Source organism: Equus przewalskii, chromosome 15 (genome assembly GCF_037783145.1).
Source record: "Equus przewalskii isolate Varuska chromosome 15, EquPr2, whole genome shotgun sequence".
Lineage (NCBI taxonomy): Eukaryota > Metazoa > Chordata > Mammalia > Perissodactyla > Equidae > Equus > Equus przewalskii.
Genome location: NC_091845.1, coordinates 66,058,874 through 66,075,766, shown reverse-complemented (window position 1 = coordinate 66,075,766; position 16,893 = coordinate 66,058,874). Strand labels below are relative to the sequence as shown.

Genomic DNA, 16,893 nt, shown 5'->3' with positions numbered 1-16,893 from the left:
CTGATTTTTGCTAAAGCTGCCAAGGAAATCCAATCGTGAAAGGGTGGTCTTTTCATAAATGATGTTAGAATAACTGCATATCCACTACAAAACAACAAACCTCGGACCTATATTTATACCACACACAAAAATTAACTTAAAATGAATAACAGACCTAAAGGTAAAAACTATAAAATGTTTTGAAAATAATAGGAGAAAATTTTGTGACATTGATGTATGCAAAGATTTTTTAGGATACAGAAAACTCTAATCATAAAGGAAAAAACTGATAAATTGGGCTTTATCAAAATCAAAAATGTCTCTTTGAAAGGCTGTTAAGAAAACAAAAACACAACCAACACATTGGGAGGAAATATTTATAAAATATATACGTGAAAAAGGATTTATTCTTGAATATAATAACTCATAACTCAACCATAATAAATACCTCAATTTTTAAAAATGCACAAGATGTGAACAGACACTTTACCAAAGAAGAGATATGAATAACAAATAAATGTATGAAAAGATGCTCAATGTGATTAATTATTAGGGAAATGCAAATTACAACCACAATGAAATACCACTACATACCCACTAGAATGGCTTTTAAAAAAATGACAAAACCAAGTGGTGACAAAGATATAAAACAATTGAAATCCTCGTACACAAATGGTGGAAATGCAAAACAGAATAATCATTTTGAAATGCAGTTTGAAAACTACTTGGCAATTTCTTATAAACCTAAATAGATTCTTAACAAAGAAACCAGTGTCCGTTTCCTTGGTATTTATCCAAGAGAAATAAAAACTACGTTCACCTAAACAGCTACACATAAATGTTTATAGTGGTTTTATTCATAATTGCCCCAACCTGGAAAAACCCAAATGTCCTTCAACTAGCATGGGGATAAACAAACTGTGGTACATCCAAACATTGGAATACCACTCAGTAATAAAACGCTATGAGGTACTGACAGAGGCAACAATATGGATGAATCTTTTCTTTTTTGAATTATGTATTTATTTTTCCCAAGAAACTTGTTTACCACAATAGATGCATCTGTTAACAATATTCAGTATTGTTTTCTTTTTAATTGAGGCAATGCTGGTTTATAACATTATATATATTTCAGGTGTACATCATTATAATTCGACTTCTGTATACACTACATTGTGTTCACTACCAAAAGTCTAGTTTCTACCTATCACTGTACAAATGTCCCCCTTTGCCTATCCTTTACCCATTTTGCCCTCCCCACCCATCCCTCTCTGGTAACCACCAATTTGTTCTCTGAATCTATGTGTTTGTTGTTGCTGTTTTGTCCAGGTAAGAGTGAAATCATACAGCACTTGTCTTTCTCCATCTGACTTATTTCTCTTAGCATAACACACTTAAGTTCCATCCATGTTGTTGCAAATGGCAAGATTTCAAATTTTTTATGGCTTAGTAGTATTCCATTGTATATATTTACCACATCTTCTTTATCCATTCACTCATCAATGGGCACGTAGGTTATTTCCATGTCTTGGCTATTGTAAATAATGCTGAAGTAAACACAGGGGTGCACATTATCTTTTCAAATTAGTGTTTTGGATAAATACTAAGAAGTGGAATAGCTGGAATAGTGGTAGTTCTATTCTGAATTTTTTGAGGAATCTCCATACTGTTTTCCATAGTGCCTGAACCAATTTATATTCCCACCAGTAGTATACAAGGATTTCCTTTTCTCTACATCTCTCCAACACTTGTTATTTCCTGTTTTTCTTTTTCGTTTTTTTTCTTTGAGGAAGATTAGCCCTCAGCTAAGTACTGCCAATCCTCCTCTTTTTGCTGAAGAAAACTGGCCCTGAGCTAACATCCATGCCCATCTTCCTCTACTTTATAGGTAGGATGCCTGCCATAGCATGGCTTTTGCCAAGTGGTGCCATGTCTGCACCCAGGATCTCGGCGAACCCCAGGCCACCGAGAAGTAGAATGTGTGAGCTTAACCGCTGAGCCACCGGGCCGGCCTCTCCTGTCTTTTTAATAATAGTCATTCTGATGGGTGTGAGATGATATCTCACTGTGGTTTTGGTTTGCATTTCCCTAATAACTGACACTGAATATTTTTTCATGTGCCTGTTGGCCATCTTATATCTTCTTTGGAAAAAAGTTCAGATCTTCTGCCCATTTTCTAACCAAGTTGTTTGTTTTTTTGTTGTTGTTGCTGAGTTGTATCAGTTCTTTATATATTTTGGAATATTAACCTCTTACTGAATGTATGATTTGTAAATATCTTCTCCCAGTCAGTTAGTTGTCTTCTCGTTTTGTTGCTGGTTTCCTTTGCTGTGTAGAAGCTTTTTACTTTGCTGTATTTCCAATTCTTTTTCTTTTTTTCTCTTGCCTGGTGAGACATGGTATTCAAAAAGATACTGCTAAGACTGATGTTGAAGAGCCTACTAGCTATGTTTTCTTTTAGGAGTTTTATGTTTTCAGGTCTTACATTTAAGTCTTTGATCCATTTTGAGTTAATTTTTGTGTATGGTGTAAAATAGTAGTCTAGTTTCATTCTTTCGCATGTGCCTGTCCAGTTTTCCCAACACCACTTATTGAAGAGACTCTCCTTTCTCCATCGTATGTTCTTGGCTCCTTTGTTGAAAACCAGCCATCCATATACTTGTGGGTTTATTTCTGTGCTCTCTATTCTGTTTCACTGATCTGTGTGTCTGCTTTTCTCCCAATACTGTGCTGTTTTAATTAATATAGCTTTGTAGTATACTTTGAAATCAGAGAGTGTGATGCCTCCAGCTTTGTTCACTGTTTTTCTGGTGAGGAAGATTGTTCCTAAGCTAGCATCTGTTGCCAATCTTCCTCTTTTTGCTTGCGGAAGATTGTCCCTGAGCTAACATCTGTGGTAATCTTTCTTTATTTTATATGCAGGATGCCACTAGAGCATGACTTGATCAGTAGTGTGTAGGTCTGAACCTGCAAAACCTGGGCCACCAAAGGGGAGCATGTGAACTTTACCACTACGCCATGGGGCTGGCCCCTCCAGCTTTGTTCTTTTTCCTCAGGATTGCTTTAGCTATTTGGAGTCTTTTGTTGACCCATATAAATTTTAGGATTCTTTGTTCTATTTCCACGAAAAATGTCATTGGGCTTTTGAAAGGAATTGCCCTGAAACTGTAGATTATTTTGGGTAATATGGACATTTTAACTGCATTAGTTCTTCCAACATGGATGAATCTTAAGCATCTTATGGTAAATAAAAGAAACTAGACTTAAAAAGCTACATACTACATGATTCTATTTATATAGTATTCTAGAAAAGACAAGACTATAGAGACAGGCTGAACATACCAATGGCTGCAGGGGACTGGGGCTTAGGGAGGTAATGACTACAAAGGAGCAAAAAAGAAAATTTTAAATTGAAGGATTACTTCTAGTTTTGACTACAGTATACATGTATGAGTTTGTGAAACTATACTTCAAATAACTTGACTTAAAAAGACAGATGAGGCAAATTAAGTCACAAAGACCTTGAATGCTAAATAGACAATCAAACACAAAACAAAGGTCAACAAAAGAATGAATGAATTTGAAAAACCCCAAAAACCTAGGTTAGTATTAAAGTCAAGTAAGTAAGAAAAAAACAGTGGAATTGATAAGTCCTGTGTGACTGTACTCATTTCCTAGAGCATTAGGAAAGTAATTGTAAAGAGGAAATCTGAGGAAGATTAAGTAATCTCATGGATACACAAACAGGTACTGCACACAAAAAAACTTCACAAACTCCAAGGAAAAATTTGTCCTGATATTCAAAATATTGATGAAGAGAAAAACTGAAAGAACTAATCTAAGAGCAGGGCCGTGTTCTATCCAGGTGGGAACACCGGAGGGTGGGAAATGACAAATTCATTGCCACTTTGGTGGTACTTCAAATTCTGGTCTTTTCCAATGTGCCTGCATTATTTACTTCCCAGGATTCTCAAATGGCTATTCCATTCATTCTGTTAAGGTTTTATAGCTGCATTCAGTGGGAGAGACAGAGTAGACTGTGCTTGCTCCATCTTACCTGGAACCAGAACCTTTCTAGTTAGATATTGAAAAGTCAACTCAAATTGAAAATATTCAACGTCAAACTCCTAATCCTCACACTACTTTTCCTAACTCAGGAAATAGCAACTCCACCCTTCTAGTTTCTCAGGGACCAAAAATCTTCTAATCTTCCTTCATTTCTTTTCCTCTCATACCCTACATTTAGTCCATCTGCAAATCCTAAGAGTTTTACCTTCAGAATATATTCATAATCTTACTATGTTATCACCGACTTTACTGATAACACCTGGTCTTCTATCTTGATACCAAATATAGTAATATCACTATCATCTTCCACCTTGATTAACCATTTATTTAATTTTTAAACATTTAATCTAGAAATATTTAAGTGCCTAATATAGAACCAACCACTGTTATAAATGGTGAGGCTATGGTAGTAATCAAAACAAACAAAAATCTCTGTCCTCATGGAAAAATCTACTGTTTGGTAGTAGAAAATTACTTGTAGTGGAAAATTATTATCATTTCAATAGCTTCTTAACTAATTTCCTTGCTTCTGCCCTTGTCTTCCTACAATCCATTCTCATCACTGATTCTAAGGTGATTCTGTCAAAAGGTCAGTCAGATGATTCATGCCTCTGCTCACATTTCTCTAATGGTATGTCATCTGTGCTTACAGCGGCTCTCAAGATCTTACACATCTGATTGTAACCTTTGACCTCATTTCCTACTACTGTGCTTCAGCCTCATTGGCTTCTTATTCTTTGAGCATGTCAGACATTGTCCAGCTTCAGGACCTTGGTACTTACAGTGTCATTTGTCTACAGGCTTTTCCTCTAGATATATGCATGACTTGCTCCCATAGCTACTTCAGGTCTTTACTCAGATGTTACCATCTTAGTGAGAAGTTCTCTGACTACCCAGTTAAAAGTTGCAACTTTTAATCTTGTCTCTCTGTCTCTTTAGATCCCTTCCCTATCTACTTTTTTCCATAGCATTTATTACTGCCTGACATATCTATATTTCTTGCTTCTGTTTACTGTCTATCTCCTCCATCATAATACAAGCTCCATAAAGGCACAGATTTTTCTTTGTTGCTTTTTTTTTCCATTCACTAGTATAAAACCAGTGCATGGCATACAATGGATATATAATACATCTTTGCTGAACAAACATCCTTAGCCATCTTTATAAAATCCAGTTAAGAACCATGATACGTTAGAGCTGGATGTGACTTTAAAGATCTTCTAGTCCTGTCTTTGTCAGCAAACACTAGAGATAATCTGGGTAGGATGTGATAATTGTTTTTATATCTATTACTAAGAATTGCTGTCCTTCCATCTACATGATCATCGGTAAGTGTGTCCTGTTGTTTCCCTACTAACCTAACCTGCCACGGATTATCCACCAGCAATCATCTGGCAGGCCAGTGACAAATGGGCAAACGAGGAAACTGAGAGGTTAAGTGACTTGTCAGGTTAAAGGGTGAGACAGTGGGAGAACTGGAACTCACTTTTGCGTCTCCTAACTTACAGTACAGCACTCTGTCATTCTTATGCCCCACTGTCCCTCATGAGTTTTCAGTGCTGAGTTGCCAGCTTCAATTACTTTCTAAAATAGGAGTTATTTTCTACAACATGAGGTGAAGTCTTCATATATTAGTAATGGAGATCTAGGATAGGAAAGTTATATTGATAAAACTTCTCCAACTCAAAAATCTCAAAACACTATATACAATCAATGAAATTATTTGGGTTTAAAATGTGGATCCACAAGTCCTGGAATTATATCTATCAGCCATTTGGTATAAATGCTTTGTTATGAATTGTTTATAACATCATTAAATTCAAGTTAAGAGATTAGGAAACAGCAATTTTAATAAAGAAATGCTTATTGGATAACAGTGAGGAAAGAGGAAAAACTGAATTGGAGGCAGGTGCCAAAGAGATGCTTCCCGACTCTACAGGGTTGCCTTGTTCCTGGAATGGACAAAAACTCCTCCAAGCAGCATCCCATACCACTGAAAGGCATCTCTCCTGCAGAGGCAGAGGATGGCATAAGTTTCTGCTGTTAAAATTACAGTATGTTAATTACGGGAGACACCTTGCTTAGGTCCTTTATAACATCCATACGGATAACTTGAGGATCATTTCAGCATCATTGTTCTAAGTCTCCACTAAGCCATCCATCAACATAAATGGGCTTAAATAACAAACATACTTTACACAGTACTACACTGGGCATAAATCATGGGGAGATATTCAGCTTTGACATGCAGGAATAAGTAAACTATATGTGCACATGTTATACCTTAACAGGGTGGGTGACCTCAAATTGAAAATTTTTAAATAGAGGATTCTCAATTATCTTAATTTTAAGGGAAATTTGTGGTTTTACTTTTAGTCAATAATTACTTATTTATGTGAAAGCACAAAACTGCAAACATAAAATATGACCCTTGACCTCACGAAGGATAAAAAACAAGAAAACACAAGTTAACTTGCAAAACATCAGACACGTGATTGTAAACTGAATTTTAGAAAACGGGTCACAAAAGTAGATCTTAGATTTATTAACATAAAAAGGGATAAATTCACTGAATTGGTTCCAGAAAGTAGATCTCCTGACTCCTGCGTCCAGTGATCTCCCCATGTTACCTCTTGTCTGCACCGTTTCTTTGTCTCACAGTGCCCAAATCCTTGGCCTCACTTCCTAAATATGCAATCCAGGATCCAGGAATAAACCTTTCAAAGATAAAAACTATCTTTGAAACTAACTCCAAACTAGTACTTTGGATTCTGTCAACCTTCATCCTTCTACCTTGCCAATTTCCAATCTTTGACAAAACATTTATTTTCTCTATTATTGACCATCAACTATTGATATAAACAGTTTTAGGACAAATTTAGGAATACTAGCAGGATACTTCCACTGCAAATTATTGCTCATCAAACTCAGTAAGGCCCTTCATTTGTAGAAACAACCTAGCAGCACTGGGAACAGGGATATGAACAAAACATGTCAGCCCTCACAGGTCTCTACTGTTTGACCTCGGCCATCTCCCTCACAGTTATGCCACGGTACCTCATTATAAGCTCTGGTCCCTTGATCATCTCCTCAACTCCCTCTCCATCTATCAGGCCCCTCCTCCTGTCTCCATTTCCTTCTCTGTCCAGTTTGAAATCTATGGTCTTTACTTGAAACTCTTTCCACATCATCCATGTTACATCTGTGTGGCATGCAGGTAGCTGATTGGTTGCTCAGAGTAATCCTTCAAACATGACTGCTCTCAGTTAAAAATCAGTTACTCTTCAATCTCAGTGGTGCCCTCAACTCTACCCAGCATTTCCTCAAGGTGTTCCTAGTCAGCTCCCTCAGTTTCATCACAGTGCGTGTTTCAATTTTCTTTGATGTCCTCAAACTTCCCAACTTGCCATTTCCCACCTTCATGCTCAACATGTGGCCACAGTTCCTACTCAGCAAACTTCAGGCAAAACTCTCCCATTTTCCTACCATGTGACCTAGAAAACTATGAGCACTCACACATATCTTTTCCACCTTCCCTCTTGGTAAAGCTGAAGATGAGTCCCATCTACTTAACCATTTATTTGCTATTTCCTAAATCTCCTTTCCAGATTAGATTAGATTTTCAGATATATACATATATATATATATATATATATATATATATATATATATATATATATATATATACACATATAGCTGCTGGGTCACTGGACTTCATCACCTGGATATCCCACAAGCACCTGACACACAATATGTCCAACACTGAACTCATTTTTGTCCCCCAACCTTGCTCCTGCTGTGTCCTCCATTTCAGTTGCCCAAGTAAAAATCAGACTATGATTCAATTACTGTATCTCCTCATCTCAACTGACATCCGCCTCCCCTGTCCAATGAATACTATCTTATACTTTCGGATCCATCCATTTTCTCTCCATTTTTATTCTAATCCAGGCCACCATCATCTCTGACCCATCTCACTGCTTTGCCCTTCTGTCCCTAGTCTGGCCTCTCTTCAATTCCCTCTCCACACCATACCCTGAATGTGCTCCTACAATTAAAATCTGATCCTAGGACTCCCCTGCTTACAATCCTTTAGCGACTTGCTTGTGGACAAAGTTTAAACTTCTAACTGGATAAACAAGGCTCCTCCCCACCTCACCTACATCTCTTTACCAAGCTTCCAACCCCGACTCCTACTCCTCTAATCATTGTTTAGGTCCAATGAAGTGCCTAACTTCTAACTCCTCCCTAACTTCCATTTTCTTCCATATGCCAACTCTTTAATCTCTTGTAGTACTTTTCTTACATTCTTTAACATTTGTCTCTATTGACAAAACCCAACATCTGGCAACTTCTTCTTCCCTGGCTTCTGTGATAACATGCATTTGTCCAGCTCTGCCCCTATGCCTCTAATGTTTTTCCTCTTATAGACACTCTCTACACTAAAGATGCTCAACACCTAATGACTCTGCATGAGATAACAAAAAGAAAAAAGAAAAATGTAATCTATTCACTCACAAATGTTTATTAAGAATATATTTTATATGCCAGGTCCTATTCTAGGTGCTAGGGACATAGCAATGAACAAGATAAAGCCCCTGCCTTGCTGGAGCTTATATTATAGTAGGGGAGCCAGAATGTAAACCAATAAATACATAATAAATCATACATGCAATTAAGAAAAATAAAGTAGGTGAGGGGATAACGTACCAAAAATGAAGGGAAGGAATAGGCTATGGGAACATGTTCCGATGGGTGGATGGAGATAGTAAAGAAGGAAACAGCAAGTGCAAAGGCTCCATGGTAGCAGCAAACCTGACTTGTCTGAGGACTAGCAAGGAGATCAGTGTGACAAGGCAGGGGTTTGGGAGAAGAGGTTGGGGAGGTGACCAGGGGCCATGCAGGATCTCACAGGCCATGGGAAAGAAGGATTGTGGGTACTGCTCCAAGTGTGATGGTGTTATAGACTGAACGTTTGTGCCCCTGCAAAATCCATACATTAAATCCTAACAACCAATGTGATGGTATTTGGAGGTGGGGCCTTTGGGAGGTGATTAGTTCTACCCTCATGAATAGGATTAGTGTCCTTATAAAAGAGACCCCATGGAGCTCCCCTGCCCCTTCTACCACGTGAGGACACAAGGGAAGGTGGCCATCTATGAACCAGGAAGTTGGATTTCACCAAACAATGAATCTGCCAGTGCTTTGATCTTGGACTCCTTAGACTCTAGAAATGTGAGAAATAAATTTCTGTTGTTTATAAGCTACCCAGTCTATGGTATTCTGTTAGAGTAGCCCGAACGGACTAAGACAGATGGGCTGCTCTTGGAGGCTTTTAAGTAGTAAACTGTTACAATTCTATTTCTGTTTAAAATGGGCCACTCTTTTTTTTTTTGGTGAGGAAGATTAGCCCTGAGCTAACATCTGTGCCAGTCTTCCTCTTTTTTTGTTTTTTTGCTTGAGGAAGATGAGCCCTGAGCTAACATCTGTGCCAATCTTACCACACTTTAGATGTGGGTCACTGCTGCAGGATGGCTGACAAGTAGTGTCGGTCTGCACCCAAGATCTGAACCCACGAACCCAGGCCACCAAACCAGAGCATGCCAAACTCAACCACTACGCCAAGGGGCCAGCACCTAAAATGGGCCACTCTTGATGCTGCGTGGAAAAGAAGCTATAGGGAGACTAGGATGAAAACAGGGAGACCAGTTAGGGAACCTATGTGACAGTCTAGGTGAGGGGTAATAGAAGTCCTGCACGAGGGGAGTTGGCCTGGTGGAACCAAAAACAAGTAGGGAGATTCTGGAGATATTCTGAAGATAGAGCCATTGGGATTTGTTGATAGATGTGGGACGAGAGGGAAATAAAGGAATCCAGATCATTCCCAGGTTTTAGGTGAGCAAGTGGATGGATGTTGGTGTCATTTTATTTACAGACGGGACAAGACAAAGGAGAACAGTTTTTAGGAGAAAATCAAGAATGTAGCTTTGGACATGTTAAGTTAGAGTCTTGGGGATTTCCAAGTGGTGGCTAGGCAGGTGGATATGTGAGTTTAGATCTCCTAAGAGGAGAAGCAGAGGCTAGAGACACACCTTTGCGAGTCATGAACTTAGAAATGACATTTAAAGCCACAGGACTTGTAAGATCACTTGGACAGAATGAGGAAAGAAGAGATCTGAGGATTGAGTCCTGGGCGATGCCAACATTTAGCAGCTGGGAAGTGGAAAATGAGCTAATAAAGGAGACTGAGAAGAAATAGCCAGTGGAAGTAGGAGAAAAACCAGAATGGGGTATTCTGAAAATCCAGTAACAAGAGTATCTCGAGAAGGAGGCAGAAGTCAATGGTCTCAAGGATGAAAGGCTGAGTAATAAAAGGAATGAAAATTGACCACTGTATTTGGCAACATAGGGATAAATGTGGTTAGATGGAATGGGGCGGGGGTTGGGGGTGGCAGCCTTAAAGTAGTGGGTTTAAGAGAGTGGAAGTTAGAGAAATGGAATCGCTCTACCCCTCTGCCCTTCCTATGAGGAGTCTGCTCTAACAGGTAGTTGGAAAATAGGAAACAGCTGGAGAAGGATGTATGCTCAAGGTGGGGTGTTTTAAGTTTGTTTCTCATCCTTCAGATAAGAGAGATTACAGCATGTTCAAATGCTAATAATAATACAGTAGGGGGGAAATTAATAATGCAGGAATAAATGGATATAAGTGCAGGAATGAATGCTTTGTGTAGGAGACTGTAGGACCCAGTGCGTAAGTGGAGAGATAAGGGTCAGTCTTGAAAGGGAGCAGTGAGAGATGCAAGAAGACTGAAAGATCTGCTTGTGGGAACGTGAGGAAGTTCCCTTCTAGGTTCTCAGTGAAATAAGTAGCAAGGGTGTGTTGGGGGAGGCGTGGAAAGGAGTGTTGGATGTTTAAGAAGACAGGAATACAGTAGGATCGCTAGATAGTGCTGAGGGCCCACTAGCAGCCAGGGAAAGTGAGTTCAGTTAGCATGGTGGTTTCTTTCCTGCCACTTTCAGCTGCTCACTCACAACCACAAGCAGGGTCTGGGTTTTGCTAGTCAAATAACACAGAGGGATGAAGAAGCAAGGTTGTTGTGGATAAATGCATTGGAGTAGAGGGAGCACAGAATGAGCTGGGGAATTGAGGACATTAGTGGAATAAATGACAATGAAAAAATAGTGGGATAAATGAACTGGAAGTCAAGCTGGAGTTGGAAATATGATAATGAAAGAAGTGGAAACAGGTTTGAGAGTAGCATGTTTAAGGTGGAAGTTTCTGAGGTAGTACAATTACTAGAAATAAAAAGATTCCAGATGTGATCACGAGAGTAGGAAGCTGGAGGTGAGGACGTAAAGGAGTAACTGGAGAGTCGAAGCTGATACTGCCTGTTTCCTAAAGAATACTGACTTTAGGAGCCTTCTGGAGGCTGGAGGGAATATTTTCTATTCATCATCTAACTCAGCTTTAGAAATTCAAATTGATGCTAATTCTTGGTATACGTATAGACTTTGGTGATTCATAGGGGAACTAACATTTACCGAAGACAGTTGTTTTTGATACTTTATATACGTAATTTTCTTTTATACTGGCAGGTAATTATTATGTCTCCATTTTACAGATGAAGCAGCTGCAGCTCAAAGATGGTTAAGTAACTTGCCCAAGGTTACAGAGCTATGAAAATGGTGGGGTCAGGTTTAAAGCCTAGGACTGGCCTGGCCAAAAAAATGGAAGACTCTGCATATTTCTTAATTGACGTCTTTAAAGAAAGCCTAATTCTTCTCAAACATAACCTCATTGACAAGAGGAAATACACCCTTCTCATTGTAAGGATTGTGGAATCTGGTCTTTTACTTCACGATCAAGCTAAATCCAAACACAGAGACCTTGGTAAATCAGCTTTTGATATAAATCTCTACATAAATGGTTTTAAGATTTTTATAGAATTGTACCAAAAGGATTCAGAACAAGGGAGAATTTTCCTACTTTGCCCTTTGAACATCTCAAGCTCTTCTGAGCCTGATATTAAAACAGGTAATTGGAGCTCATAATTTTTCATTCCTTCCAAAGTGATCTGACTTTGTGTATTTAAAGCAAATACTGCATTCAATTGTAGGGAGAAAAAAATCTACAGATAAAGCACAGATAAGCCATTCAGCTTAGAAATAATACTAAAACCTTTATAAAATGAGTATCCACGTAGTCTTTCAATCAAAATAAGATGACAGAGATTTAAATTTGATCTAAGCCTTAAAATTTGAGTACATATACCCAAAAGATAAAAAAGCAATTACTTCTTATAAGATTATTTTAAAAATGGTAAATATTAATTTGGTTGATTATTTTAATGGATTGTACTACTAAATACATCTTGACAAATTATGGTCTTATCTGATGTGTGCCCTTAATAAGTTTTTTTCTGTCAAAAAATCAAAGATAAGAATCAAACACAGCTGTTACTTGAAGTATAGATAACTATTAACAGGATATATAAGGGTCAAAGCTCATAATATGTGTATTTTACAGGCAAAATGTTTGAGTTGATATTTCCATGAGGCTGAAAACTTTTGCCCTCACCCATTCACAGTCTCATTGGATCTTTGTGGTGGTCAGGGCAGCAGTGCAGTGAATGACTCTAACTACAGTGAGAAGGACCCATCTAGAACTCCACCTGTGAGAGCCACACCTCCCAGATGGAGAAAGACAGAAAACCATTCCTTGGTAGTAACTGCGCTACTTTCTCTATCAGCAAAAAGTATCAGTGCCAACATGCACATTTAACTGTTTTAAATGTTTTAGAACACAAATTAAATGGGCATGGGTCCTACCTGCTAAAGTTAACAATCTAAACAATAACCTGGGCTTTAGGAAGTCTAACCAGAACCCAGTTTGCTTTTTAAAGAATATCAAATAATGCAGGATGGATTTCAGCTATTATGTTGGAGAATTTAAGTGGTAATTTTCCCCAAAGATAAAGAGATGAGGTGTTATCTAGACAGAACAAAATGCATATTCATACTTACTGGCAGTCTTATTTTGGCACAATGAGCTTCTAAGAAGAGTTTTATAAGCTGCTAATAAAATGCTCAAATAAGTATTGCAACAAAATAAGGCTCATGCTGACTTCTTTTCTTGTTTTCTATGCCCCTATTCCTATGCTGTTGAACATTATAATATTTACAGAAATAGATCACTTTTATCTTCACTGAATTTCAACAGCATATAGCCACGATGTTTCAGAGCTTACAATGTGAAGGGCACAGGGTAATGGTATATATGCGTTAACATATTTAATTCCTTTAACAGCCAAATGAAGTATTATTATTCTCATTTTACATTTGAGGAAGCTAAGGCTGAGAGAAGTTACATAACTTGCCAAAGATAGCTAGTAAGATGTGGACGGGGAGATTCCAGCCTAAAACAGGTGGGCTTAGTCACTATGACAAGTGCTTTGTAATGATTTATTTGATGGGCAGAAAGTGAGGTCTAGAAAACAAAGGAAAGAATTTAGAGACAGAAAAGCTGCATGTTTCTCCTTTTATAAAAAACAATTACACCATGTTACTTAACCAGTTAGGATTGCATCTGGGTGCAAGTAAGCAAAAAAAACTAAACAGTGTCTTAAATATGAGATTTATTTCTGTCTCATGTAACCAGAAGTCTGACGTATGCAACTGCTGGCTTTGGTTCTGCAGCTTAAAGATGCCAGGACCAAGGTCTCTGCAATTCTCTTTGGCATTCACTCATAGACACAACATAGCTACTGCATCTACAGCCATCACACAGCAACAAAAGGGACACTGGTAAGAGGAAAGAGTGGGGCTATGTCAGGAAAGCACATCTTTGACATAAATTCCAGGGAGCTGACTGGAGATTAAATACGATTGGTTAGAACTGTGTCATACTGCACACCTGAAGTTGGGTATAAGTATCATTCCAAAAACAATGACGAAAAAATCCAACAAACTACAAATCAGAGTTATTTTGGTAAGGAACAAAGGGCAAATTGATATTAGGTGGGTAAAAGCACTGTCTGCCACATTTAACAGGAAAAGAATTTGGTCTAGTTGAGTTTCATCACAAATGATGCATAATACATCACATATAAACACCTCAAGAGAGAAGATATACTGAATTATTTTAGTCTTAAAGTTTAAGACTGGTGATTGCTTAGCAAAAATCTGTTCTGGCCTTACTCATTCCTAAACAAATTTGGTTTTGTTCAGCCATGCATGTCTTTGCAACAGTATTCAGAAGGAAGTTGATAGCATCCCTTGCTCTAGAGGTCTGTGGTTCTCATACATAGCATGCACAGAATTACCTGGAGGGTTCTTAAAAACACATATGGCTGTCTACTCCTAGAGTTTCTGATTCAGTGTGTCTGAGGTAGCCTAAGAATTTTCATTTCTAACAAGTTCCCAGGGGATGTTGATGCCGCTGGTCCAGAAGCCACAAGTTAAGAACCACTGCTCTAAAGGCAAACCCCAATTAGTGTAAGGTAAACAGGAGATGATATTCCCCTTGGAAACTGTTCTTGGTCTAGGGTAGGCACATGATCTAATTTGGTCCAATTGTACTGAAAGAAACTGTTGTTTTGTATCTGATGAAAAGTTTCATTCTCTCTTGCCTGGTGGGCTAGAAAAAGGACGTCTGTAGCCCCCAAATCATTTGTGATTACAAGGGAATGAGCCTTAAGTAGTTGATGATGAGGTTAATACAGTGGAGATATAGAAAGAATGTGAATCCTTAATTGAGCCCCTTGAGTCGCAGTAACTCTAGACTTCAGCTAAGTGAAATAATTAAGTTCCTTAATGCTCGAGCCAGTTTGAGGTAGAGTTTTCTATAACTTGCAGCCAAAAGTATCCTGACTGATAGAAAGGATAAACTTGAAGTTTAAATGAACACAATTATAGTTTATTTAAAGCAGGACATAAATAAATAAAATTGATATATAATCCAAGCTCCATTTTACACATTGGTTTAACATTTTCCTCAACACCAATTTTTTATAATAATTGTTAATGAGTACCAAAATGAAAAGTTGCATTTTTTCCCATCCAGCCTATATCTAATGAATAGCAAAAAGAAAAAGTAGGAGAAAGAAGTAAAAGGTCTAAATTATTTTATCCACAAGTGAATAATCAGCAATTAAGTAGATTCAAAGAAAAAAATCAGATTTTCTTGCTTTCTGATCTCCAACTTCCAGTTTTTCTAACACAGTCTCTACCCTGTGTCTCTCATTCCGTCCACTGAGAGGTAAAAGAAGAGTGAAAAAGAGAAGACATTTAAATAAAAGACACTAACACAGTGATTTTAAATTTTGTAGAGTTCAGGGATCACCACAGCAACGACTTCTGGCTTAGGTAATTCTAAAGTTAAAATGAAATAGTATTTCTAATTAGTTATTTTTATTTTGGCAATTTTGGGGATACGTTTTAACCAACGATGCTAGCGAATCTAAAATTTCACAAAAATGCAGTATGACTTGTCTCTAGTTACGGAGTGCATTGGGACAGGAAAGGACAAGGAAAACAGGAATTGAGATGGCATAGAAATCAGAACTATGACTACTTATATATTCAAAAATAATTAGAGAAGTTGTGTAACAACAGACACCCCCAGGAGCAGCCACTGCCCTTCATCTGTTTGCCTAAACGCTTCTGTACTGTCAAGGTGCTGGTTACCATCAGTCTTCCATCTTTCCTGTCCAGTCATCTTCTCACAAAGCAAAGCAGCCCGAGAAGCCCTCTTAATTAGAGCATTGTGCCAAACACAAATGAATTCTCATTCCACTAGTAAGATGAAGGAATGGATATTAGCTTATAATGACTGAAGTGAGTATATTTCAGTATTAGCAACATGAAAATATAAGTTTCAATTGTGATATTAAAGATGGTAATATTTACTTCATCCATAATTGAAAGACATGTTCAAAACAATTCATTGTGGGAGCACTATTATATAGTATTTGCCTGAAACAAATTATGCAAATACCTACAACTCATAATTTATTCAATTGCTTTCTAATTCCTCATTTTCTTAACTAAATTAGCTAAAACAAGAAATACATGACCAAAAAATGAATGTCCATCATCCAAATTAGTGTACAATGAATTCATCTTTCAAACTATAAGAGCTAAGATGGGCAGATTTCTTTCCTGCCTTAAAGGAGTATTGCCTATTTAAACAGATACACAGGGGTTTTGGTGGTTTCATTTAGATACTTGTGCCCCTACAGAAGCTCACACAAAATATACCAATGGCAAACAGTTAATCCATTAATTAACCAAAGTATTTTTGAGGAAAAGATAGCACTCAACAATACAGTATTGAATGTGCAATTGTGGTTGTTTGAAGTCCCTGTCTGCAAAAAGCGTGATGGAGACAAGCAATGCCTATGCTGTTTCTAATTATTCCAATTATCATGGCACACTATGAAAACTTGATTAATAACACTGAAGATATTGTTGTGGCAATTAGCCATATGGTTGTGGGACTTTATTCTGTCACGATTTAGCCATTAGCATCTACTTATGTTTGTCAGAACAGTGCATCCGTGACAAGTTGAAGTTCCGCTCACCTTGCCAAGTCCCCTGTGAGCAACACTAGAGAACTGTTTATTCCTAGGAGCCTCTTGCCTGAGTAAATTTTTCATGTGGCATCCGGTCTGACTGGGGACAAATGTCAAATAGCTTATGTGACGACCCATCAAGCTAAGCTTGCTCTGAAAAACCACTTAGTGACTTGTGTGTCAAAATGAACTACTTGAAGAAAAGAATTTGGCCAGTAATAATTGGTCATTTATCTTGCTCCACATATTTCTATGGTTAGTAATTCAGAGAAAG

The 16,893-nt window shown here is 37.8% G+C and overlaps 1 protein-coding gene across 21 annotated transcripts in view; it reads right to left on the bottom strand.

Moving 5' to 3' along the window:
• TBC1D5 (TBC1 domain family member 5) overlaps nt 1-16,893 on the bottom strand; it is a 565,096-nt gene that overhangs the window by 167,266 nt on the left and 380,937 nt on the right. The gene's annotated exons all lie outside the window — the stretch shown is intronic.